The sequence below is a fragment of the Panthera uncia genome, chromosome B1 (assembly GCF_023721935.1).
Source record: "Panthera uncia isolate 11264 chromosome B1, Puncia_PCG_1.0, whole genome shotgun sequence".
Classification (NCBI taxonomy): domain Eukaryota; kingdom Metazoa; phylum Chordata; class Mammalia; order Carnivora; family Felidae; genus Panthera; species Panthera uncia.
The window spans coordinates 39,241,379-39,265,614 of record NC_064811.1 but is presented as its reverse complement, the minus strand read 5'-3'; the positions used below and the strand labels follow the sequence as shown (position 1 = coordinate 39,265,614).

At 36.6% G+C, this 24,236-nt stretch overlaps 1 protein-coding gene across 5 annotated transcripts in view; it reads left to right on the top strand.

Annotated features, from left to right (window-relative positions):
- Positions 1-24,236, top strand: part of CORIN (corin, serine peptidase) — a 251,746-nt gene that overhangs the window by 47,951 nt on the left and 179,559 nt on the right. The gene's annotated exons all lie outside the window — the stretch shown is intronic.

Genomic DNA, 24,236 nt, shown 5'->3' with positions numbered 1-24,236 from the left:
TCATGTGATTGAAAATTATACAAAACTCATCCATCTGGGGTCATTTCCTTGTTTGTTCCTCCCTCTTTCATGAAAACCCACAAAGGGAATCACATCCTAGGTCTAGGACAGAGTATTGATTTTCATCCTGAGCCAGGAAGGGAAGGAGGAAGCTAAATTTTAGCGATCATGGTATATATTCGACAGTGTCTGAAGAAAAGCAGGGTTATTCTATTGCTCTAGACCTAAAGAGACAGACTGTTTGGATTCCATTGTTTCACACAGCACCTACATATTAACTGTTTCTGATGCTTGGTGTTTACCAGTGATTAATACGGATTTGTGTTTATTACCTGACGGTAATAACTGCAAACCCAAAGTATGACAAGTAAAATTTGCTTTCCTCATGAGTTTTACTTTGAAGTTTTTAATGTTTTCGTCATGTTTTAAGCCCTTCATTTTTCTTAAGGACAGTGTTTTTCATCAGAAGTGCAGAGGTAATTTAAGCAAAAGCTCAGTCCCATTAATGTGTTTGCAATTATAGCGGTTGTTATTTTCTTTTGCTAAGTGGATTTTTCTCTCTTTTGAAAGTTTTGTCATTTGTTAAGATTCAAGTAGAAGTGGCAAACACATACTGTGAAGAGTAAAGAAACATATGGTATTTGTTACTCAGTTTGGAAGCTTGATGGAGGTCTGTTCGACTCGTTTTCTCTTCCTATGACTGGAACATTGCGTGAGACGAGGAATGTAATTTGACATGTAAAGGAAATCCAGGTGAAATTAGCACGGTTAAATGGAGAAAGGTCAACACCTTTGAATATATGTCATTCCGTGTTGTTCATGTACTTGACAGCATTGAGCTTTACTGCTAACCACATAGACCTTCAATACACTATCTTAACTAAAATTGTTCATTGCAAGGGATTCGATAGTTTTTCATACATTTCAGTAATATTGCTAGCCTGTGATTGTAGAGCTTTTGGTCGTTTTTAGGGCATAGTTAAATTCTTTTCTCCTTATATATAATTAACTGATGACGTATGCAGGACAGGCGACACCTACCATTTCAAGTTATGGAACTGAGGCTTAGCTGACATATCCCAAATTGCTTGTCTAGTACGTGATAGGCATGAAATTGGAATTCAGATCCTGGGACTTGTAGACCAGTGCTCTTTCAAGTTTTGCATGCTTCTTCATTTAGTTTTATTGCTTTCATTGCAGGAGCAGAGCAAATTTTAAGCTCCAGGAGAGTCGTCTGTTTTGTTTGCTGCTGTATAGCCAGTGCACAAGAAAATATTTATTGAATGAATAAGTAAACAAACTGCAGACATTTCCAATTTTTAATATCTGCTTTATCACTTCTCATTAATAATGTCTGATCACACTTCTGCACTTAGTAGTTACTTAACCAGTTTTATTTAAAGCATCATGTAGTGCCTTGTATCACTACTAACACCTAGGAGAGAATTTGCTTTTGTCCCTCTGAAAAAATTGCTCTCTAATTAAAATGTCATTTTAAATTCCTGGCATATGTAAAAGCTATTTAAGTCCACTTCAGTCCAAAAATACAGTGGCCAGACATTCTGTTCCATCCAGATATCCTGGGTAGGAAACCGAGGACTAACCTTCTGGCAAAAGTTACCAGGAAGTAGCCTCTCCTTAACACATTTGCCCCTGGGCATCCTTAATATCAAGCCAAAGCATAGAATACCTTAGTTTGTAAAGTCTTAATCAGAATCGTCCCTGTATTACACTGTGTGACAGAGCTTTGTAAATGTATAAAGTAGGTTTTATGTGACATCTGTTACTGCTGGACTTCCATGAGCTGCATTTTGAAACCCAGCTGTGATACGGAAAGGGAAAAGGTTGATAGCTCGCCTGTTCTATTTTAGCAAGGCATTTTTCTAGGTTGCCTTTTGTATTTTCACCTTTTCTCCTTGTATATGTATTGAAGCATAAACTGAATTTTAAGGAAAGAAAAAAAAAACTCTTTGACCAACCAAAAGCATTTGGGTTAAAAATAATATGGTGGCCAATGGAATAACCTGGAAACTGATCAGGAATTGAAGTGACAAGAGTGGGGTAATGTGCAAAAAGCTTAAGATGTTCCTTTTTCTCATCATGTTGTTTGATAACCAGATCCGTAATCTCTGCATCAGATGAGAATGCATCATATCTATCATTCACTTTAATCAAAAGAACACTTTTTGAGTTATTATCCACCTACTATAAAATTCACCCTCTAATACGTAAAATACAAGATTTTAAGAATGTATTCACAGAGTTGTGCAACCACCACAACTATCTAATTTTAGAACATTTTCCTCCATGCAAAAAAGTGTTGGGGGCACCTGGGTGGCTCACTTGGTTTTGGCCATCTGACTTCGGCTCAGATCTCACAGTCTGTGAGTTCGAGCCCTGCCCCAGGCTCTGTGCTGACAGTTCAGAGCCTGGAGCCTGCTTCAGACTGTGTCTCTCTTTCTGCCCCTCCCCCACTCATGTGCATGTGTACGCGCTCTCTCTCTCTCAAAAATGGATGAACATTAAAAAAAAAAAAAAGAAAAGAAAAAAGAAATGTTGTATCCATTATTCCTCATTTCCCTATTCTCCCATCCTGTGTCCAAAACTCCTACACTTTCCGTCTTTATGGATTTGCCTATTCTGAACACTTAATATAAACAGCATTATATAATAATTATGTGGCTTTGGGACTGGCTCCTCATAGCTTTCTTGAATATGTGCACAGTCTGGCCGCCTAGGTCCCAGAGAATATATCAGAGCCATTCTAAGGCCCCTTTGGCTATCTTATTCTCCAGTTTTTCCTTTTTAGGTGTTTTGGGTCAGCCTCTTATTTCCAAGGACATCTTTGCCTTAGGTAGCTGTGAAGTTTAGCAATCGCCACACATTGTTTTTGACAAGTGCCCTGGGGATAGGGCTGTTTCCATATAGACAGTTCTGAGTCAGAAACAACAACAACAAAAAGTTCTGAGTCAGGTCAAGTAAGGAGAAGCTCTGAGAATGGATTCTTTCCAGGGATCTTCCAGACAGGTTGAATAATGACAGTTTTCTGGGGACTGCTTTTTGGATAGCTTCAAACCCATTCTTTCTTCTCCACTGCCTCCCCCCTCAGTTTCAGGTTTTTGCAATAAATGCAAAGCCATTGGTTTTCAAGGTTACCGCAGAACTGAGGAGATGGTGATGGAAATAGGGCAAGATGAAATGCTACAAAGCTCAGAGTTCTCACTATGGTTCAGTCATTTTTCTTGAATAAATGTTCCTCTAATTGATGCAAGCCTTTGGTTAAATTCCAAAGTTTTGAGAAATTTGATTTTGATAATTTTTTTTCCCAGTGTTTTCACTGCTTTTACATAGGAGCATATTTCTGGAGGATCTTACTGTGCTGTTCGGGAATTGCTTCCTACCCCTCAATCATTTTTATCTTCCTTATCTACTCTAGTGCTTGTTTTTCATCTCCTCCTACATTGGGAGCTTATTTTCTTCTTTTTTATAATGCACAACTATGTTCATATTATACATATTATGCTTAAATGGAAGTATTTTTCTTTTTCTTTTTTTTTTTTTTTTTTGCATAAATCTCTTCATTCCCTCTCCTTCCTTTTGCATTATATTACCCCCAATCTGCCCATGGTTAACCCATGTTGACTACTTAGTGTATATGATTTTATAGTTTTCCCCATGCTCCTATAATCATACACAAACATATATGCACATACCTGTATATAGAATAACATACGTACAGGTTTTCTTGTCATTGTTTTTCAAAAAATGGGATCACATTTATTACATAAAATGTTTTCTTCATTCAAGAATACTTTGACTAAATGTCTCCAAGACAACAATTTAGCTTTAATTCATTATTACAATGACTGAATAGCAGTCCATATTGTCATTAGGCCATGCTTTATTTCAACGATTCTCCTAACAGTGGACATTCACCTTATGTTTACTTTTTTTTTTTTCTTTAGGAAATATATAGAGTCTTTCTTCTGAATATAAAATGACTTGGATCAGACCAGTGAAGCTGTCTAAAAAGCAGAGATTTATTAGCACTGATAACTTTGTACCAAAGGTGCCCTAACCACATGCTCAAAATTTGCTGAGTGTAGAAAGCTTATATACCAATCAAAAACCCTAAGGTTATTCTTTCTTCCTGGTTTTCTGTTTGTTACATAGTATTTCTATTAGCTTGAAAATGAGTTCTGCAAGAATATGAGGCTAAAAGGATCAGAGAGCATCTTTTGAAGTTTTGCCACGAGTACTATTCATCAGGCAACTATCCAAGGGAGTACTTGGGAGAAGGAGTCTAATTAGACATCAGAAATCTTTCTTTTATCCTGACGTTTTCTAATACTATTAACAATAGAACCCTAGATGTCTTTATTATATTTTTCAAAACTCAGTTCTGCTGTCCTCAGAGTAAGATACACACCTCTGTAGATTGCTGACTGTGGATTATTGTGCCTTTGGAGTAGGAATCTGTGCTTATCTGTTCTTACATGTGTAAATGTAGATGAGTGAATGGATTAAATGCATCTGAGAATTGTATCCTTAGCATTCCTCTGTTGTTGTTGGATAGTACTTCTCCATCTGGGGTCTGAGAGACCTCAGATGTATTCTGGGGATCCAAGAATTCTCTGTAACAATTTCTTAAGTATATGCTTTCATTTCAACGACAATATAAAATAGCTAATGTAAGCCTGATCTCGATAACCTGGATAACCATCTTATAACAAGTACTTACATGAACTTTTCATGCCTGTATTTGAGCTTCTATTTATGATTTATGTTGCTGCTAAGCTGCATTGCTTAGACATTTGCCACGCATCAAGAAAGGAACAGAGGCAGACTTGATATTCTTGTCAATTGCAGATCTAAAGTACATACCAGCTTCTTGTGCAAAGGGCACCTTCAGGGCAACTCAGGTGGAGAAAAATGGTGACCCACTTACTCAGCTGGAATACATTGTAGTATAAGTGTCCTAAAGACAGAAGAAACTTGTGCCTCAGCACCATGCTTTTCAGAGAATAATGTTAATATTATTCATTAATGTAATTAACTTAAATTTCATTAGTTTTGTAGTTTTGTTTCAATTTAATTTATACATACTAATTTTGTAGTTGTGTTAGATCTATAGGCATAAAGTGGTTTATATCTAATTGTATATATACTTGCATAACTTTCTTCCCGTAAAAATGCCTATACAATTTTCAGCTTGCAAAATACTGCTTTAGGGTGACAGAATGCTAGCTGTTTGTGTCACATCCCCAGAAAAAGCAGCGATGCTCTAGGGCAAAGCTGCTTCTTCTTCTTCTTCTTCTTTTTTGACCGCACCCCCACCCTAACCCTATGGCAGAGCTTCTTAAGTTTTTTGTGCCCAGGGCTCCTTCTGAAATCTGATGAGGCCTCTGGGTACCTTCTCAGAGTATTGTTTTGGTGCTTAAAAAAAATTACACAGAATCACAAAGGAAGGCAATTTTATTACAATTCAGTTACCAAAATATTAGAAATACAAATTCATGATACAGTAATTCACATGTCTATTAACGCATTAAACAATGGTATCTAGCTATAGGCCAATAACTATAATTTTATAACAGGGATGCGTATAAATAATAATTTGAAATGTCTATAATACTTCCAGGTTGATATGAAAATACCAGATATAATTTTTAATTTGTTCTTCTACATTTGTTGCCTGCATTGATAATTTAAGTATGCTCAATTTCAGTAGGAGATTAATGGAAATAGAAATGCTATTTTTCTCCAAATCAGATTCTTCATAGACAGTAAAAATTCTATGTATAGGCACTTGGCGGGTCTTTGAATTATGAGTAAGGACATATATTCCAGATGAAAAAAGTAGTTTTTGGTAGCTAAGAGAGTTGAAGGCCTGTTTAAGCTGCTTCATTAGGAATTTGCTACTACAAAATTTACTGTAGTTGATAGGGAAAAATCTGTTATAAAATGGCCGACAGGACTGATAGGGGAATTTCAGCCCCTGCCTAAAGACTTCCGTTTCCGGGTTGTTCTTCCCACCCTGCTTGCCGTGAGCACCAAATTACTACTAATGAGGAATGCGGAAGTAACAGACTATAAATTGTCCCCTCTGTTGATGCCCTGCACTCAGACCTCTGGAGAACGATCTCTGCCCTGGGCTCAGTCCTCTGGAGAACGATCTCCTCTGAGCCCCCCGGTGTAAAGTAAACCTCCTGCCTTCCAAGATCTCTGAGTGCCACTTGGTTCTTCTGCTGGGTGATCCAGACCAGTTTCCGTAACACAGTCATGATCCTGGACACCTTCGCTTATGTACTCTGCTAACCCCCAGTGTTCGACACCAATGTTCACACCCAGTTGGTTGCCCTCCACTGTATATTAATCATATTCTTCAGGCTTAAAGAATACTTATGAGATTCAGACATGGGCTTCTGGCTAGCATCAACATCTAAGCAAGAGCCAGCAAAGCATTTGAATAATTGCTTCATGTTCTTCCAGTTCGCATGGTAGCATTCTAGTGAAGACCGACACACTCCTTGGGAGAGAGAGAAAGGAAATTTGAATGTAACACTGGACTCTTTTTTTCCTCCACTCTTCCTTTTTTCTCCTCATTTCATCTTTGGATGACTGGGAAGTATTGGGTCTCTCCCAGAGAGAGCAAACTTGCAGAGGTAGGCTTTTGAAAGGGGTAATGGATTGGTGACTGGCTCACTCTCCTTTGACTACAGTCCCAGTCTTCCCTTCTCAAAGATCTCTGGGTAAGACTTTCTGACCTTCTTTCCAAAATGAATCCTGCCACATTCCACAGGTGACATATTCCCCCAAAAGCATGTTCCTGTAACACATTACAAGTCAGAGTTTAGGTAGTTATGTCAAAGGCTTGTGGCTCAAAATTTTCCTTTCCAGATTTATTATCAATTTCCTTTTCTGAAAGAACAGCCCAATATCTTTGATCTGTATAAAGAAAAAAAAATAACAACAAGGTAATACTGCATTACAATCACAGTCCCAATAACAATTCAAGGTTACAAATCATCTTTTAAAAGACAAATTCTCAGATAAAACTAAACAAACAAACAAACAAACAAAAACAACTGTGTAAGTTATTCTACTCTGGTTCTGAAAGAAAATTGGCATTGTGTATATTCTTTTGCCTGAATCATTCAATTTGCTGACTGTCTTAGGTTTTTGGTCTTTGTACAATTCTGTGTTGAAAGCAAAAAAAAACCATCAGTGGGAATCTGTTTGCTGTTATTTATGCCTTTGGAGAATATGTCTTTTCACTTACTTGTAGTTGAAATGAATATGATAATGAGTTTTGTAAGCCAAAAGCTTTGTACCAATTTACATTTGATATAAACCACTCCTTGTCTTTTTTTGTTAACATATTTTATGCTTATATTTTTCTCCACTGCATCATTAATCTAATATTTGTATGTGGTGTTTGAATTGATAAAACTTACAGTACTTGTTTACAATTATGTTAATTGGTGTGAATTCACTCTGATGTGTACGTACTCTTCCAGGCTTTATGAGGCGTCTCAATTTCTGAGAGTTTAGGATATTCTGGGAAGCACCATTTATTCATCAGCAACTGTTTATTGGGTGCCATGCTCTGGGGTTTGGCTGTGCAGACTATAAGGGTGAGTCAGATAGAAATCCTGTCCCCAAGTCGTAGCTGCTGTCTGGTCACTGCCTTAAGATAATGAACATATTTACAACCTGAGAAATTCTATAGGAGTTTCAATGACAGAGGAAAACATGGTCTATTTCAATTCTTCTTATTTCTTTAAAAGATAAGGTTTCTAATTCATACCATTTATATGCTGTAAGAAATACAACATTTTCCCAAACAATAAAGTTTTATTTATAATTATAGAGGTAAATTTTAGTTTAAAGGTTTGACCTGGAATTTTAATTTTTGGTGAGATTATACTGTTTCATTATTAAATTTAAAAACTTATTTATCATATAATTATCTTAGGTAAATTGAACAATAGTTTTCAATTTTATGGGAAGGCCAACCTTGCTTTTATAGGTACTACTGAGAATTTGATCACCTCAGGAAGTGGGAGGTCTAGAATTATACAATTCCCTTCTTGAAATTTCTTTTCAAATTTCATTGTTTATTAAGTAATCAGCTCAGAGAGTTTGTTTCTGCTTTGGTTGTATGTTTAGAAATGTGTTTTGACAATGGATATACATTAAGAAACTGATTTATGTTAATTTGATGGCTATTAAGCCACAGTATGTTACCATATTATGTATCCTTTAAAGTCAACAGAAAAGTTTAAACATAAATAATACAAGAGTGCTGCCATGAAAAAGAAATGGACACTTTAAATCAAAAGTCTCTGCTAGTTTTAGAGTTCGGGGATTGGCCAAGTGGCCATGTTATAGCCAATCATGAGATGCAGTGAAGCAAGTAATGTGTGGGGACACATCAAGTTCTGTCAGTGTTCAGGTGAGGACCGGCCACCCCTTCCTTATTTCCTATTTCTCCCTTTGGGAATGGAGATGTCTATCTTATGCCTGTCCCACCATAGCATTTTGGAAGCACATAACAAGTCCGTTTTCAGTTTCACAGCTGGAGAGGAATTTTGCCTCAGGATGAACTGTACCTTGAGTCCCACCCATATCTGATGTGGATAGTATTTAGATAAGACTTTGGACTTTAGACTTTGGAGTTGATGCTGATTGACTTAAGACTTTTAGGGCTTTGGGGATAGAATAAATATATTTTGCGTTAAGAAGGACATGAATTTGGGAGGGGCAAGGGTGGAATGTTATGGACTGAATATTTGTATCCCTCTAAAATTTGTATGTTGAAGCTCTGACACCCAGTGTGATGGCACTTGGAGATGGGGACTTTGGGAGGTAATTAGGGCTAAAGCAGGTCATGAGGGGGGACCATCATGATGGGATTAGTGCCCTTATAAGAAGGGACAGAGGAAAACTTGCTCTCCCTCTCTCCGTTTTCACCCCAAAAAGAGGTCATGTGAACACACATGACGTGGGGCTCGAACTCACGGACTGTGAGATCATGACCTGAGCCGAAGCCGGCCGCTTAACTGACTGAACCACCCAGGCGCCCCTAAACTGGAATTTAAATAAAACTTGGGGAAAGAAGAAATAAATGAAATAAAAAATGAAAGAGCATCTACCAAACCCAAGGGGAGAGGTTTCATTGGAAACACACCATGCTGTCACCTTGATCTTAGACTTCCAGTTCCAGAACTGTGAGAAAAATAAATTTCTGTTCTTTAAGCCACCCAGTCTATAGTATTCTGTTATAACAGCCTGGGTAGACTAATGCAAATCTCACTTATAAAATGCGAAGCTATTAAATAGAATATCAGCAACCAAATCTATTAATACCAAAAAATATATTGCATCTTAACAAAATAGGCTTTATAAAAATGCAAGGATGGCTTAGTATTAGACACTTTATTCGTATGTCTCCTCATTTAATTACTACAGTAGATTTCTTTTATTGATCATCTCAATTGCTGAAGCAAACACATTTGTTAAAATTTGACAGTAAAAAAGAAAGAAAATTTCTTTAATTCTAAAAAGAATATCCCTCAAAAACCTGGATGCTTTGACATTATTTGCAATTACAAAAGAATGGAAATACTCTAAATGTCCATTAGGAGGGAACTGTTAAAAACAAAACAAAACATGGTTTAGCCAAGTAATAGTGTAAGATACATCTGGGAAGATAATGAGGTAGATTGCTACACACTGATATATGTATATTATGTATATATAATGTATAATATATTATATACATAATGATCTGGACTAAATAGTGAATCAGTTAGTCAAGGTGCAAAACAGTGTATAAAATGTCACCTTTTGTGTGATAAATGGAAAGGGGAAATTATTTATTTACATTAAAAAATAAACAGAGGATACACCAGAAACTAATAAAAATGTTTCTTATTGGTGAAGAGAGGCAGGAAGGAAGTGACAGAGATGCAAATAAGACGTGTTCAAATGTACCATTCATGTAGCTTTGATTTAGAATCAGGTAAACGACTTACTTAATGAACAATTATACCAAAGGAAGAAATTCATCAAAAATTGAAAACAAGGCAACAAGTTATCTAACTGTATATCAAGTTAGTGACTTGACCATCTAAAATAAACGAATTATCTCCACTGAACTTAGAATATTTTGATTGTTCATCCCTAGTGGATGTACTCTAAGCACCTGAAGAATTGCAAAGAAAGCTTAAACTTCAACAAGTAGTATTGTTTTCCTCCCAACTTTACTGAGGAAAAATTGACCAATATAATCGCATATATTTTCAGTGTAAAATGTGACGATTTGATATACAGATACATTTTGACATGTTTGCCGAGATCAAGGTAATTGATGCATCCATGATTTCATGTAGTTAACTCTTTGTGTGTGTGTGCTGAGAACACTTCTTCTCTCAGCAAATTCAAGTCTATCACACAGTGTCATTAACTATAGTCACCCTGTTGTACATTAGATCCTCAGAGCTTATTGATCTTGTAACTGAAAATTTGTACCATTTGATCTACATCGGTCTATTTCCCCTCAGCCCCTAGCAATCACAAGTCTGTTCTCTTTTTCAGTGAAATCCTTTTTTTTTTTTTTTTTTTTTAAGATTCCGCATATAAATGATACCATGCAGTATTTGTCTTTCTCTGGGTTTATCCATGTTGTTGCAATTGACAGGATTTCTTCTTATGACCAAATGATATTCCATTACATTTTCTTTATCCATTCATCCATCAATGGGCATTGATGTTGTTCATGTCTTGGCTGTTGTAAATCATGCTGCAGTGAACACGGGGTGCATGTATCTTTGTGAATTGGTGTTTTCATTTTTTTTGCAGATAAAAAAGAAATTGTGCTTTCCCAGAAGTGGCATTTCTGGGTCATATGGTAGTTCTATTTTTATTTTTGTGCGGAATCTCCACACTGTTTTTCATAGTGGCTACACCAATTTGCATTCCCATCAACACTGTTCAAGGGTTCTCCTTTCTCTACATCCTCATCAACACTTGTTATCTCTTGTCTTTTTGATAATAGCTATCCTAACAGGTGTGAAGTGATATTTCATTGTGGTTTTGATTGGCATTTCTTGATGATTAGAGATGTTGAGCATCTTTTCATATTATTTTTGGCAGTTTGTATGTCTTTTTTGGGAAACTATTCAGGTCCTTTGCCCATTTTAAAATTAGGATTATTTGGTTTTTTTGCTACCGAGTTGTGTGAGTTCCTTATATATTTTGACTATTAACCACTGATTGGATATATGATTTACAAATGATTTTTCATTTCAGAGGTTGCGTTTTCAAGTTTTTTAGTTTTATGCGGTTCCACTTATTTACTTAGCTTTTGTTGCCTGTACTTTTGGTATCTTATCAAAAAAACCATTGCCAAGATCAATGTTAGGAAGCTCCCCCCTCTCCTGTTTTCTTTTAGGAATTTTATGGTTTTAGGTGTTATATTTAAATCTTTAATTCATTTCAAGTTTCCATTAGGCAGTCTTATTGTTATATTGGGGTTGTTATTTTGAAAGCATTGTTTGCACATTACAGGAGAAAGCAAATAAGTATTTACATTCATGTTCTCAGGAACCAACATTTTCAACATAAAAGAGGTACAGATACAAAAATAAGTAAAACACTGTAATCTTAATTTTGAATTGAAAAGGAAAATATTTTTTCCTTCTTTTAAAATACATAATAATTGGGGCACCTGGGTGGCTCAGTCAGTTGAGCGTATGACTTCGGCTCAGGTCATGATCTCACGATTTGTGAGTTTGAGCCCCGCGTCGGGGTCTGTGCTGACAGCTCAGAGACTGGAGTCTGCTTCAGATTCTGTGTCTCCCTCTCTCTCTATCCCTCCCCGACTAGTGCTCTGTCTCTCTCTGTCTTTCAAAAATAAGTAAATGTAAAAAAAAAATTTTTTTTAAATACGTAATAGTTGTCTCTGTTCAACACAAAGCGAAAGAAGTGACAACTCAAGGACAATGAACAAATTTGGTCCTTCCTGATAAAGTTCTTGAAGAATTCTTCTATTAAGCTTATTAACTTAAACTGTTTGTATCTTGATGTCCATCATTCTGATGTCATAACGAAATATGGCTGCCTTTTTCATATGCAGATTCATTTATTCCTTCATTTCAGGAAAATTTTTTCTTTTATTTGTTATATTTTTAAAAGATGTTTATTTTTGAGAGAAAGAGATACAGAGCACAAGAAGGGGCAGGGCAGAGAGAGGAGACAGAGAATCCAAAGCAGGCTCCAGACTCTGATCTGTCAGCACGGAGCCTGACATGGGCCGAACTCACAAACTGTGAGATCATGACCTGAGCCAAGGTCAGATGCTTGACTGACTGAGCCATCCAGGGGCCTCAGGAAAAAATTTTCTTACTAACATTTTCAGAACTTTTCTCTTTCACTTCTGGGTTCTTGGATTTAGAAGGATATTTTTTGTTGACTTGCTATTTTCCTTACATGTTCATCTTCTTAAATGTGCTTATAGTGATTATCCTAAGACTCGTCAATTTTGATTTGTTACTTGTAAACATTTTCAGTCTTAAATTACTATTATTAGTCTTATAGCTGCAATTTTCTTAATTTTCTTTTATTACAATTTTTTCTTTTGTCTTTGAGCTGTATTTTTTTTTGGTAAATGTATATTTTATGCATATATATATATATATATACATATATATATATTTATTTATTTATTTTAATTCCAGTTAGTTTACATATTGTGTTATGTTAGTTTCCAGCATACAATATAGTAATGCAACAATTCCATACATCACTCTGTGATCATCATGACAAGTGCCCTCCTTAATCCCCATCACCTAATTAACCTAGCACACCCCTCTGGTAACCATCAGTTTGTACTCATAATTAAGAGCCTTTTTTTTGTTTGTTTTGTTTTGGTTTTGGTTTGTCTCTCTGTCTCTCTCTTTCTTCCCTTTGCTCATTTGTTTTGTTTCTTAAATTCCACACATAAGTGAAATCATATGGTATTTGTCTTTCACTGATGTTTTTTGTTTAGCCTTATACTCAGTAGCTCCATCCATGTCCTTGCAAATGGCGAGACTTTATTCTTTTTAATGCATGAGTAGTATTCAAGTGTGTGTGTGTGTGTGTGTGTGTGTGTGTGTATCCCATCTTCTTTATCCATTCATCAGTTGATAGACACTTGGGCTAGTTCCATATGTTGGCTACTATAAATAATGCTGCTATAAAACATAACGGTGTATGTGTGCTTTTGAATTAGTGTTTTTGTATTCTTTGGGTAAATACCCAGTAACATTATTGCTGGATCATAGGGTGGTTCTATTTTTAACTTTTTGAGGAGGCTCCATACTGTTTTCCACAGTGGCCACACCAGTTTGTCTTCCCCAACAACAGTGAACAAGGGTTCCTTTTTCTCCACATCTTCACCAGCACCTGTTGTGTCTTGTGTTGTTGATTTTAGCCATTCTGCACGTGTGAGGTGATATCTCACTGTAGTTTTGATTAGCATTTCCCTGATGGTAAGTGATGATGAGCATCTTTTCATGTATCTGTTGGTCATCTGCATGTCTTTTTTTTTGGCGGGGGGGAGAAATGTCTGTTCACATCTTCTGCCTATTTTTTAATTGGATCATTTGAGCTGTTGTTTTATTAAACTCTTTCCTTAGTGTTTTCTTATAATACATAGCATTTATAAAGATTTTGGGTTTGTTTGTTTGTTTCTGGGTTATATTTTTTAATGGGTTTTTAATCAGTCTTTTGTTCTTCTCCCCATCCCTTCCTTTTGATTCATTGTATGAATAAATGTACAACGATTAAAAACAATGTTGTGGAAGAATACATACTGATATTTGGAAATGTTCAAGATAGGTTAATGAGCAAATAAGTAGACTAAATAATATACTTTGCATATATACAGAGCATTGTGATGCATTGCAACATTATATATATTCATATTATGTTAAGTAATATACAATATATCTTTTGAAAGAAAAAAAGACTAGCAAAATAATGTCAAATTTATTGTGTGCTCATTATTATGCTATATACTTGATTACATGAAAGCTCTATTACATAGGCACTATTAATATTTATTGACTATATCAGCAAATACAATAATAATTGAAAATAGATTTCTACTTATGCTTGCCTCATTTCATTGCTAGTTACATAGGTTGTTTTCCACATCTTCTAATAGTAGGGATTGAATTAAAGTTTACATAGGATATGGAAATATAGGCAACAGATATATAGTGTAACGTTCCAAAATCAAAATAATTCAATAATCTGATTTAACTTAAAATACATCATTTTCTTTCTTAGTTCCTTTCTGCATCCAAGGTACAGACTTTCATTTTTTTTTCAAACTTTAAAATATGAGGAATACTCTTATTTTCCTCTATGTTTGTGAGCAAGCAAAGCAATAAGCCCCAGATTTCTGATTTTTATGGTAATAAATAAGTACCATAGCCAGTGCTACTCAACCTTGCAAATTTTTAGGCAATTTAAAGAAGTCTTTACAAAGAAGCCTCTTGCACTCTTTTTCAATGTGATGAAGGATTTCAAGTATACATAATTTAATAATCACCATTGCTTCTTGCTTCCTGCTTCTTCCTTCTGTGTTAAATTCTCTTCTTAATTGAAAATACTCCTTGGAGGTTTGACCAGTGGGAACTATTTCAGTTTTGGTTTATCTTCAGATGTCTTTATTTCCCCCTCAAAATGGCATGACTGTTTAGCTAGGTTGGCAATTTTTTTTTCCTCTCATCAATCTAAGAATTTTATTTCACATTTATCTGGATTCTTCAATGCTATCAGAAACTTTAGTGCCAACTTAAATTTTGTTTCCTTGTAGGCAATTGGAATATTGTCTTTGGATGTTTGAAGTTTTGTGTGTGTGTTTTTAAAATAAACTGGTTATATTACAATGGATAGAATGTGGGTATCTTTCTTTCTATTCATCTATCTATCTATCTATCATCTATCTATCTATCTATCTATCTATTTTAGAGAGAGAGAATGTGCACAGAGGAGAGGGGCAAAAGGAGAGGGAGAGAGAGAGAGAGAGAGAGAGAGAGAGAGAGAGAGAGAGAGAGAATCTTAAGCAGGCCCCACACTTAGCACGGAGCCTGATGCGGGGCTTGATCCCATGGCCCTAGGATCATGACTTGAGCTGAAATCAAGAGCGATATGCTCAATCATTTGAGCCACCCAGGTGCCCCTGTATTTCTTTTTATATATCTTGTCTGGAAGATGCACTTCTTGAATTTGGGGATTCAGATATTTCTTCAGTTTGGGAGAGTTCTCAGCTTTTAATGCTATGAATATAACCTCCCTCCTGATGTTTCTATTCTGTCTTTCTGGAACTCTAATTACACTTAGGTTGGACATTCTCATCCATCCTTTATTAATCTTTGTGCTAAATTCTGGTATATTTCTCAGGTTTGTCTTCTAGTTCTTTAGTTCTCTCTTCAGCAGTATCTAATCTTCTATTTTACTCTATTCACTGACTTTTAAATTTTATTGTTTATATGTATTTTTCATTTCTAGAGGTTCTGTTTGGTTCCTTTTCAGATTGTCCAGTTTTTTTAAATTTATAGTGTGTCATTCAAATGACTACATTTTTGTCTTTAGTTGTTTCATTCATACTTTTTTTTTTTATTTTTTAATGTTTATTTATTTTTGAGAGAGAGAGAGACACAGCCTGAGTTGGGGAGGGGCATAGAAAGAGGGAGACACAGAATCTGAAGTAGGCTCCAGGCTCCATGCTGTCAGCACTGAGCCTGACTTGGGGCTCGAACTCATGAACTGTGAGATCATGACCTGAGCTGCAGTCAGATGCTTAACCAACTGAGCCACCCAGGTGCCCCCATTCACACTTGTTTAATAGCCTCCATTGATTGTTCAAATGTCTGAAGTTCTCAGACTTTTAATACTGCTGCTGGTTATGGCTAATGATTTATTATTCTTTCTCTTAATGTATTGGGTTTATGGGTTTATGGGTTTATGACTTTAGGTTATAAACTTCCTTGGATTCAGGTCATGGCACTCTAGGACAATTTTGTGTTCAGTTTGACCAGGCACCCCAAGGTAATACTGTCCTGGGGCCAATTTTTATGTTAATATTTCATTTTTGTGGTTCTTGGATCACATGCATAGTTGTAATTTCAAACCCTTGGGAAGGCTAGAACTGTGGGAAAAAGTGCCCAAAGAAATGTTTTGTTTCCAACCAGAATCTAGGCAGAGTCAGACAGGCATCCTCATAATATGCCTGAGCTAACTGAGTCCTTGTTTTTTGTTGGGGGGATCTTTGTTCCTCTTTGTGCTTCTTATGGATACAAGACTTCATTTCTTTTTTTTTTTTTTTTTTTTTAATTTTTTAAATTAAGTTTATTTATTTATTTTGAGAGAGACAGAGACAGTGTGAACAGAGCAGGGACAGAGAAAGAGGAAGAGAGAGAATCCCAAGCAGGCTCTGTATCATCAATGCAGAGCCCAACGTGAGACTCAAACTCATGAAACTGTGAGATCATGACCTGAGCTGAAACGAAGAGTCGGATGCTTAACCAACTGAACCACCCACGCACCCCTGAAAGGTTTCATTTCTTTATTGAAAATGATAGCTTCCTTCAAGACAAGGCCATTGTAATATTGGCTCATGTGATATTCATTCATGTGATGTCATCTCATGTACTCACTGCTTTTGTTGTCAGTTTGCTACTGTCTTTCTGGAATCCTGAGATTTCCTTTTCTTGATGGAGAGTTCAACTGTTCACATGAAACAAATTTGTTTTAGTTTACAAAATATTTCTCAATGTTTATCATGGGTGGGCTTTTAGATTATTTTCTAATATTTCAGAATTCATTCTTTAAAAAAATCAATTTACACAAAAATTTTTAGTCACACACAAAAGTAGAGAGAATAGTAAAATGAATCTCAATATGCTGTCTCCCAGCTTACCAATATTGTATCAATTTTGTCAGGAACTTTCTTTTTTTTTTAATTTTTTTTTTTAACGTTTATTTATTTTTGAGACAGAGAGAGACAGAGCATGAACAGGGGAGGGTCGGAGAGAGAGGGAGACACAGAATCCGAAACAGGCTCCAGGCTCTGAGCTGTCAGCACACAGCCTGACACGGGGCTTGAACTCACAGACCGTGAGATCACGACCTGAGCCGAAGTCGGACGCTCAACCGACTGAGCCACCCAGGCGCCCTTGTCAGGATCTTTCTTAAAGCATTTTTTCCTAGTGACTTTTGTAGCAGAGTTAAACTTTCTCCTGTAATTACACAGAGGAATTTTGACATTAACTAGTTTTTAATTACAATACTATGTTTCATAGTTTTAAGAAATCACCTAGAGAAAGCAAAGGCTTTATATAGCAGTATGTTAAACCTAATATTAAATACTTAATTCATCGTTATTAAAATTCACATTCCAACATTTTCCAATTATAGGAAAATTACAATGTCCCTACACAGACACAAAATTGAATTGATATTCCCCCTTCGAGTTTTTGTGTTGGGTACTCCAGGGCTTTCACTGCACCATTCAGATCTCTGCCTCTCTTTGTTTGTATTCTACCCCATTTGAATTTGGGCCAATCTCACTAATTTTAAAAAAACATTTTTTTTTCATTTATTTATTTTTGAGAGACAGAGAAAGCACAAGTGGGGAGGGTCAGAGAGAGAAGGAGACAGAATTCAAAACAGGCTCCAGGCTCTGAGCTGTCAGCATGGAGCCCGACATGGGGCTCAAACTCGCAAACTGTGAGATCATGACCTGAGCTGAAAAGTCAGACGTTTAACCGACTGAGCCACCCAGGTGCCCCCAATCTCACTGATGTTTGACTCTGCTTCTTTGCTATTTCAACTTCATTCATTCATGTACATGTTTAAGCTTCCTGTGTTTCTCTTTTTTGGCTTTATTATCCCAGGGCCCTCTACTCCAGTTACTTCCATCTTCACCCTAACGTGAAAAGGCAGAGAGTAGAGAAGTTTCAGAATTTACATTTTTTCTAAGGTCACGTTTTACAGAGTCCTGTTTTTAGTCATCTGACAAGTGAATTGACATTACCTACTATTGTTGGTGACAAGTAGGAGAAAAGTACTCCCAGTTTCCTGTTGATATATTCTTGATAAAGAAGAAACACTTTTCTTAATGTTCTACAAATCTCTTCAGTTACAGTTTGGCCAAATTCATCTAATGTGTCCATAGTAGGGATACAGTATAGCCATTAATATTTTCTTGAGACATTCCCTGTGAGTCAAGGGCTCAAAATGACTGATTCATGATGGGTGGGCTTTACTATGTGCACTATAATTTAGAAGCAGGTATAAAGCTGCAAATATTTCAGCACAACGTTTGGAACATTGGATCAGCAGAATTAGACCACGTTTTCTCTCCTGGCTAAACGTGAGAGAAAAGAGGCCACTTAACAATGGCAGGGAATGGGCTCCTCACCAGTCCTGTGTAGGCAGCTTCCCTGGAGAGATGTATGACTCTCTCAAGCTGGAGTTGAAATGTAGTCTGCACATACATCCAGTTTCCCAAGAGGAGACACTACTTTCATGCGATGTTTGAATGGGTGGACAAAGCCAGGGATGCTGTGTGTTTGGATATCTCTGCCTCTGACACCTTAAAATCTTAGAAAAAGATAGAAGTCCTCTGACTAAGCTGGAGGCCCCTACAGCTCTTAAACTGATCACCTTTAGTTCTTACCTAATGTCACAGAGAAATCCTGGGACTGCTGCTCAAATATCGCTACGTGGAGAGTGATGGAGTTTTGTGGAGGGAGGACTCCTTTTCTAATCATTGACCAGCTTCATAAACACGCTGACCTGTATGGTTGCACAGAACTCTGAGCACAGGGCTCCACCCATTGTTTAATGCTCTGCTGTCGCTTTGTTGAAATTATTAACGATAATATAAATATTACAAATAATATAATATAAATAATATAAAATAATTTTTGAACAAGGGGCCCTATATTTGCGATTTACCCTGAGTGCCCTAAATTAGGTAGCCCATTCTGTCCCTGGGTTTTACTGTGATTGGACCAACTTCAGTCTCTTATTTGCCCTTGAATTAAGGACAGTGCCAAGCAATGTCATGAGTTAACAGTCATTGGCCAGTCAGGACCCCTGCCTGGAGCCAGGGATAGGGAGAGGTCTCCTGAACTTCATGGCTGATATTCCAATTAGAGATGAGGAAGTTGATACTGAGGATACAACCAATAAGAACTAGTCCATTCTTCCTCCTTGTTGTTGAGTGGTTGCTTATGTTTTACTTTTACTTTCTAATCTTACATTGCCTTGTAATAAGATAAAAGGTATATTTGTTAAAAGCAAAAAGTGTATCATATGCATCCCCAAAACTAAAATTTTAAATATTCCCTTTTGAGATTCCCTTTACAATCTTACTCCCTTTACAATTGTATTCTCTGTAAAGTCTTCCTTTGTAAATTCAGAGAGTAAAAAGGTAAATATCAGCTCAGCTTGAGGCTGACTTGTTACTGATTTTAAAGTTAGAGAATTCTGGGGGCGCCTGGGTGGCTCAGTCGGTTAAGCCTCTGACTTCAGCTCGGGTCGTGATCTCGCGGTCCTTGAGTTTGAGCCCTGCGTCGGGCTCTGTGCTGACAGCTCAGAGCCTGGAGCCTGTTTCAGATTCTGTGTCTCCCTCTCTCTGCCCCTCCCCCGTTCATGCTCTGTCTCTCTCTGTCTCAAAAATAAATAAAGGTTAAAAAAAAATTTAAAGTTCGAGAATTCTGAGTGAGAGATGGTTATCTGAATGGGTGTTGTACAAATACATTAAGAACCACAGTACTTAGCTGGTATAATGCAGACCTTGGTATTACAGATCTGCCCTCTACATATTCTTCCAGTATTTCAATGTTGACTGTGAAATGGGGTTCCCAATAAAACTACACATGTTGGAAAGTCCGTTTAGATCTCATTGCCTTCGTGAACAGTGAAGTTTAAAACTAACCTCAAGTGAGGCACTGATTTTATATTAAACCCTACCCTCCATGAACATGATGTGTCACTAAGTAGTTTCTTATACTCTCGTCATTTTAGAACTTATTTTTGTCATTAGTGGCATTAAAAACCAAACAATTTTCATGTGTGTTAAAGTACATATTGGGTAAATAAATAAAATGTGGTCTAATTTCAAATTCTTATTTTTAAATTCTTTAGCACCAAGACTAATGCCTATATTTAATAGAGAATACATATTTTCTCAATGAATAACTAATATTTTTAAAATATAACACCCAACATTGTTTCTTTTTCAAGTAAGCAAACTAATTAATGAAACTTTGAATTTTGACCATGTGTGTGTGTGTGTGTGTGTGTGTGTGTGTAATGGAATATAATCACGGAATTTAGAAGAAAACGGCCGATGAAAGCTTAATGTTTCAGCCTCGGTTTTTCTACCCATACACCATGGATACAAGTATTTCTCCTTTCTAGTCTACAGAGTTTTTGTGAGTCACAAATGAGTTAATCATAATAGTGAAAAGTTTTATAACTTACCATATGTGCTAATGACAGGCATTATGTAACATCACTTAATCCTTATAATAACCCCAAATATAGTAATTTGCAGATGAAGAAACATAAATAGAAAAGTTCAGTAACTTGTGAAAAGCCACATAAATATGGAATAATAAAAGCAGGATTTGAATCAGACCAATAGATATAATTATATAGAAAATGTTAAATCCCAATCCTCATGCTTCTCCTGGCAAAATTTGGTAGCTCATACGTAACTCTGATAATTAGTGTTGTACTAGCCAGGCACTTACATTTTTTACATGTGCAAAAATTGGCAAGACATTGAATTACCAATGCCCTTGACTATGTCTGTAAAGACTTTTTACAAATGCCACAGTTGACTCATGTGTTTTACTTTGTCTCACTGATTTTCTTTTATGAGAAATAAAATAGTTACCATATTTGGATTCAAAGATGTTTACAGAGTTGGTTAGGAGGCCAGGATCTTCACAGAAGGACCTGTCTTTAACTCTCTGTTCCTTCTTATCTTACTGCAACCCTTTTACGGATCTTCCTAAGTACACGAAGTCCTTTCATATTGGTTTGTGCCAGAAATTATTCTGACAAGATGTAACTGTCCCCATAAGTTATCTAGAATAGAGAATGGCTTTCATTATTCCATTCTGCTGATGTAGTCCTGACCTGTGTTGACTTTGTAGTACAGCCAGGAATAGATACTAAGCGTTCCCAATCCAAATGGACTCTTAGTAAGGACAGGTGAACTACTTTTAATAGCAAATTCACTGTTTCCTTTGAGAACGTTTAATTTTTGCCAATCTTAGAGAAGCAGCTCTGTTGCTAAATCCAAGGAGAGTCATCAAAATATTCTACAATGAATGGAGTGAATTTACCATGTTTAAAATGGAATAGTATCTCTGGCAGAATTGTATAGAGGAAAAGAATAGGTTATGGGATCAGAAAAACCTGGTTTCGACTCTACAAGTTAACATCTGTGTAATTTTGAGCACTTTCTTACCCTCACTGAATCTATCTCATCATATATAAAATAGGAATAAAAAAATCTTTCTCATAGGATTGTAACGTACCTAGAATATATATAACGTATATATTGTATATAACGTATATAATGTATATAAAGTACCTAGAATCATAAATCCAGCCTAGAAGGTACTCAAGGATCTTTTGTTTATTTTCTTACCTTTAAGTTGTTTTATTTAATACAAAACAATAAGTGGAAGGGAAATTTTAAGTATATTTAATAACAAGAGACAACTTGAATAGATACTAATAATTTATTTAGGCTTTTACTGTAAACTTATCTCAGCCTATCCTCTCTGAATTGTATGTTTTTCTTGCTGAAGGTACCAACACTGTTGAAATGATAGTTGAACATCAGCAGTATGATGATTTCTGTTTTCTCTGCTATGGTGAGGTCTCATGCTACAAGCAATTGAGCATGCTTAAGGGTAACAGAAGGTATAGCTTTTACAGGAAAGGGAGGGCAGCCCTTTCTCTCTTACTTCCAACTGCTGCACTATATAGTCCAGAGGGGAGTCCAAGATAAGAATTAATCCAGTGAAAGAAACAGTATGGGATGACTCCCTAGGTCATGGTAAGTTCTAGGGAACAGATAATTAAAAACAATAGTTGCAGTATTAGCCATCAACATTGGTGCCTTTCGGTCTGAGATATACTGGCTCATTCACATCTACTATCTTTTTCAGGAAGAAATCTTTTAGAGGGGACAATCTGTTCCATTGAATCTTTGCATTCATGCAGTGAATAACTATTGTCTACTCTTTGGTATCCCAGTGGTTTCTATCATTGTGGAAGAACGCTGGGAGTAAATAGATAGATAGACAGACAAGATTGTATGAGGTAGTCCTAATACTATAATGAAAATAAAATAGGATGATGTTATTGAGGGATATAGGAGCACTTTGGATGATATGCTTACGGGAGCTCTTGCTGTCCTCTGAGAAGGAAATACCTTTTGTGCATGTGTGTGTGTGCAGCTCACAATGCCATAACACAGTAGCACATCAAATGTGAGTTACCTTACTATTTTGTACTTTTCAAATGATTTCTTATAATTCATTTTGCAGTATTCTCAATAGTGATTCTCAATATTCTTTGGCTAGGTGAGGATGAATTAGCCTTTTGATCATCTCCTCACTTCAAATTTAGTTTATCAAGTGTATAAACCCCAAAGCTATGAGCCCTACAGAAAATAATGTAATATAAAATGAATGATACTGGTCAGTATACATGGGTGTATTATCTCTGAATATAAATTCAGAACGATAACATGCCATTACATGCTTTTTAGTCTTTTCCTTTCATGGGCCATTAGGAATTATATTCTTTGAGATATGTTTTTTTTAAAAATTTTGTTTTTTAACGTTTATTTATTTTTGAGACAGAGAGAGACAGAGCATGAATGGGGGAGGGGCACAGAGAGAGGGAGACACAGAATTGGAAGCAGGCTCCAGGCTCTGAGCTGTCAGCCCAGAGCCCGATGCGAGGCTCGAACTCACGGACCGCGAGATCGTGACCTGAGCTGAAGTCGGATGCTTAAACGACTGAGCCACCCAGGCGCCCCTCTTTGAGATATGTTTTTAACATAATAACCCCTTTGGTGTTAGCCTAGGGTGGTTCCAAACAGAAGTTATTCAGAAGACCTAAGTTTGAAGATCTGGAATTTTCACAGAATGGCTCTGCATAGCCAGGCAGATGTCTTAGCCTTTCTGCAATTGAGTTTTCTCATGTATACTATAGATGTGATACCACTTTAGCAGGTTGTGAAAATGAGATCGTTGTGAACGAGGGCCTCTGAGTACCTGGTTTAGTGCTTGGCACCTGCTGGTTTTCAATACATGTCTTCCTGAGACTGAATTTTCCACCAATTTTTTCACCTTTTTTGGTGGAGTCAAACTCTTACTCTCAGCTCTTTTAAGTAAGCATCTCTGCCTATAGCACAATACATACAGTGTGTCATTTTGAAGTTTACTGTCCGTATGATCACTCTGCCTGTGCTTATCTCCCACACTGAAATGTGTTTTAACCTCCCTCACCAAATGACATGACTGTCATATTCATGCAATGTGCCTGAAACCCCCGACCTTAGCACTCATGTGAGGCTGAATTTGTGTGTTTATGTGTCTATTTGTGTTCTGTCTGAGTATTATTTTGACTTGGATTTTCTTCTTCTCTGACTCCTGTCTTTCCCATTTTGTATTTTGAGTTTGAGGAGGTCCAAAAAAGTGTTGTGCCCTTAAGTTTTTGGCTGTGTCTCTCCTATGTTCTAGGATGAGAGAAATTCCACATGTCATTGATTGGCTTTGAAAAGGAAAATCATGTTTTGATCCTGCCCCACTGAGCTCAGCGCATTTTGGGTTAGATAATAAAAACAGTGGTGAAGTGTGTGTTTTCATGAAGAATGAGACTCTGAGCTAATGGCTACAATCTGGTTTTTTGGGGGAAAGACTTCTTACACGGTTTGGGCAGTTTTCAGAGAGGTTTGAAAGAGACGTGACATTAGGCAGTGTACTTAGGAGACTAGGAAGGGCAGTGAGACGATAAGAAGTGAAGTCTCTGAGGTGACCTATGTGAAGGAAAGAAGCAGAAGAGGAGGTCTGGAATCCTTCTGTGATAGGCTGTATTTGCTCTGTATTACAGATCAAAGGGTTTGTTTGGCCATT